At 48.6% G+C, this 4,047-nt stretch overlaps 1 long non-coding RNA gene across 1 annotated transcript in view; it reads right to left on the bottom strand.

Moving 5' to 3' along the window:
* LOC106533537 (uncharacterized) overlaps window positions 1-4,047 on the bottom strand; it is a 20,327-nt gene continuing 16,280 nt past the window's right edge. Inside the window, exons 3-4 of the long non-coding RNA XR_001312249.1 lie at window positions 577-765; window positions 1-494 (exon numbers count right to left, since the gene is read on the bottom strand). This is a non-coding gene — a long non-coding RNA (uncharacterized LOC106533537). The remainder of the gene's footprint in view (window positions 495-576; window positions 766-4,047) is intronic.

The raw sequence follows: 4,047 nt of genomic DNA, 5'->3' as shown, positions 1-4,047 counted from the left end.
TCCAAACCTCTGAACTCAWCACCACGACAGCCATCTTGAAGTGTTAAATAATAATTTCTGTATTTTTCCACAGAAACTAGTCTTTGCTGTTGGTTAAATAACCTTTAGTTTAATCTCTGACCTGCCTCACAGACTGAAGAACAAACTTTAAATCAGTTTGTGTGTGTTTATCCAGCTCTCCTGGATGCAGGCACAAGTCAGAGTGTTAACTGAGGCMTCCAGCAGGAAACAACCATCTGCTTCATCTTCCCTGTTTTCACTAAATAAGTCCGGTCACACTTAGCAGCCGAAGTGCAGATGGAAGCTAAATGTGCTGCAGGAAGTCTCTTTATTGTCCGTATTAAATATTTTTACACATGCAAAGTCTTTTCCTCACGTCTAACAGTGAGACAGTCCTGGTTCAGAAACAGGTCTTCGGTGTCGGGTAATCCCCGTTTAGACGAGCCCTTCAGACGCRGCCGGCCTATTTTCTGCTGGCTGCTCCTCCTGATTGCCTGTGAAAGATCAATCAGTGCTTCACTGCAGCGCCCCACTTTATCTTCGCTGTCACACATCACATAAATAAACTCAAATTACCGGACGCGCCGCTCGTTTTCTGACACGTCCCGCTTGGAGCCGGAGCGCCGAGGAGACACGGACACTTCTTCATAAAGGCTCCGTTTGACCGCATCGACGAGGCTTTTCTTCAATACAAAGGGCCATGAGTCTGCTCTGCTGAACGCGCTGTCCATTTCCAAGACAAATACTTGTGTTTTCTTTATATTTCTGCAGGTAATGGAGAGGCAGAACAAGAAATTAGCTTCTGCTCCGTCTGTGGAGACACACATTAAAGCTCTAACATCTCCTTCACACTTCCACTTTGTCCCAAACTGCTCACATATCACACATTACTGGGAGATATTACACATTACAGAAAGATATTACACATTTCAGAAAGATATTACACATTACAGAAAGATATTACACATTTCAGAAAGATATTACACATTACAGAAAGATATTACACATTTCAGAAAGCCATGTGAAGCACTGAACAGGTACAAACTGCAGTTTTTGAGCCATCAGTTTACCTAGAAACTGAAAATGAAGAAAATAAGGAGAAATAAAGTCAATTATTCAACACATACAGGCCATATATTGCCTTTCACTTTGTGTGTCTGTTAGTAAAATATCTAATGAAGCACATGACAGAAGTTGAAGGTGGTAGTAGCTGAGAGTCATTACTCAATGATCTGAAACTCTGGTGGGCGATAAAAACCATCCATCCATCCTTCCATCCATCCATCCATCCATCCATCCATCCATCCATCCTTCCATCCATCCATCCATCCATCCATTATCTTCCACTTTATCCAAAGTTGGGTCTTGGCGGCAGCAGCTTGAGCAGGGAAGCTCAGACCTCTTTTTCCTCAGACACCTCTTCCAGCTCTTCTGGGAGGACTCCAAGGTGTTCCCAGGCCAGCTGAGAAACATAGTCCCTCCAGCGTGTCCTGGGTCTTCCTCTGGGTCTCCTCCCAGTGGGACGTGTCCAGAACACCTCACCAGGGAGGAGTCCATAAGGCATCCTAACCAGATGAACCACCTCAACTGGCTCCTCTGGGTGTGGAGGAGCAGCAGCTCTACTCTGAGTCTGTCCTGAATAACTGAGCTTCTCAGCCTATCTCTAATGGAGAGTCCAGCTACCCTGTGGAGAAAACTCATTGAGACCACTTGTATCCGTGATCTTGTCCTTTCAGTCACTACCCAAAGTTCATGACCATAGGTGAGGGTAGGAATGTAGATTGATCGGTAAACAGAGAGGTCTTATAGCTCAGCTCCCTCTTCACCACAACAGACAGTACAGAGTCCACAAAACTGCAGAAGCTGCACCAATCCGTCTATCAGTCTCACACTCCATTCTTCCCTCACTCGTGAACAAGACCCTGAGACATTTGAACTCCTCCACTTGAGGCAGAACTTCACCCCCAACCTGGAGAGGGCAATCCGCCCTTTTCCGACTGAGGACCAAGGACTTAGATTTGGAGGTGCTGATCCTCATCCCAGCCGCTTCACACTCAGCTGTGAACCACTCTAGTGTGAGCTGAAGATCCTGGCTCGAGGACGCAAACAGAACCACATCATCTGCAAACAGCAGAGAGGAAATCCTGAGGCTACCAAACCGGACTCCCTCCACCCCCTGGCGGGGTGAAGTGTCCGACTTACTACTGYCAATGCAAACCAAACTCTCACTGTTTGTATAGAGCCTGAATGGCTCGTAACAAACAGTGAGAGTTTGGTTCGCATTCGGACCCACAATCCCATACTCACCTAGCACCCCCACTGTGTACCTCGAGGAACATGGTCGAATGTGTTCTCCAAGTTCACAAAACACATGTAGACTGCATTGTCAAGCTCCCATGACCCTTCAAGGACTCTAGTGAGGGTAAAGAGTTGGTCCAGCGTCCCCAACGCCAGGAAGGAACCAACATTGTTCCTCCAGAATCTGAGGTTTGACTATCAGTCGAACTCTCTTCTCTAGTACCCCTGAAAAGACCTTACCTAGAGGCTAAGGAGAGTGATACCCCTGTAATTGGAGCACACCCTCCGGTCCCCCTTTTGAAAGAAAGGAACCACCAACCCAGGCTGTCAGTCCAGTGGCACTGCCCCTGATGTCCACATGGTYTTGCAAAGACATGTCAACCAGGACAGCCCCACAACATCAGAGCCTCAAGGAAATCAGAAAGGAAAGTAGACCCACACCAGGTCGGCACCTCTCACCATGGGCAACTCCAGAGTAGAATTTAAGTCCAGCCCCTCTCGAGGATACTGGTTCTAGAGCCCATCCTGTGCGTTGAGATGAGCCCAACTACATCTAGCCGGTACCTCTCAACCTTACACACAAGCTCAGGCTCCTTCCCCACCAGAGAGGTGATGTTCCATGTCCCAAGAGCTAGTTTTGGTACAACAGGGTCAGAGCGCTAAGGTCCCTGCCTTTGGCTACTGCCCATGGCATTCTGCACCTGACTCATACGGACCCTCCTGCAGGTGGTGGGCCCACAGGAAGACAAACACATTTATTCATTCAGGCTGAGCCTGGCCAGGTCCCATGGGTAGAGACTCGGCAACCAGGTGCTCACGAACAAGCCCCTCTCCCAGGCCTGGCTCCAGGGTGGGGCCCTGGTAACCCACATCCAGGTAAAGGACACTGAGTTCTTTGATCTGTTTTGTCCATAAGAGTCTGTTGACTCGTTTGTCTGTCCTGTCACCTGGGACCAATCTGCCATGGGAGACCCTGCCAGCTGACAGCACAGCTCCTAGGATCYTTCAGACACACAAACTCCTTCACCACGATAAGGTGATGATTCAACAGAGGAGATAAAAACTAGTTTATCTTAAACCTGAAACATGTGAACTGGAACAGATAAACTCAGTTTGATTCAACAGAAATGTTTGTTTTTAGTTTCAGACTTGAAACTACAGAATGAGTTTTCATCAGTATTAGGCTGTCGGCCTCTTCGTCTTCATCTTCATCATTTCTTCTACCCGCTCTGACTTCTCCCTCTCCTCTAACCTACATAAGAAAATTAAATCCTATAATTATCTCCAATTAACAGAAAAAGGGACATGCAGTGATTAAAGAAATCAAGTTCAGGGACTAAATTCATTATCTGACACCCCCTCCACACACACACACACACCCCACACACACACACACACACACNTCAGAGGACAGGGACCCTCCTGGTCCTGAACCTCAGAGGACAGGGACCCTCCTGGTCCTGAACCTCAGAGGACAGGGACCCTCCTGGTCCTGAACCTCAGAGGACAGGGACCTCCTGGTCCTGAACCCAAAGGACAGGGACCTCCTGGTCCTGAACCTAGAGGACAGGGACCTCCTGGTCCTGAATCTCAGAGGACAGGGANCCCAGAGGACAGGGACCTCCTGGTCCTGAACCCAGAGGACATGGACCTCCTGGTCCTGAACCCCAGAGGACAGGGACGTCCTGGTCCTGAACCTCAGAGGACAGGGACCTCCTGGTCCTGAACCCAGAGGACAGGGACCTCCTG

Source organism: Austrofundulus limnaeus, unplaced genomic scaffold, assembly GCF_001266775.1.
Source record: "Austrofundulus limnaeus strain Quisiro unplaced genomic scaffold, Austrofundulus_limnaeus-1.0 Scaffold963, whole genome shotgun sequence".
NCBI classification, from domain to species: Eukaryota; Metazoa; Chordata; class Actinopteri; order Cyprinodontiformes; family Rivulidae; genus Austrofundulus; species Austrofundulus limnaeus.
This window is presented reverse-complemented; position numbering and strand designations above follow the sequence as displayed.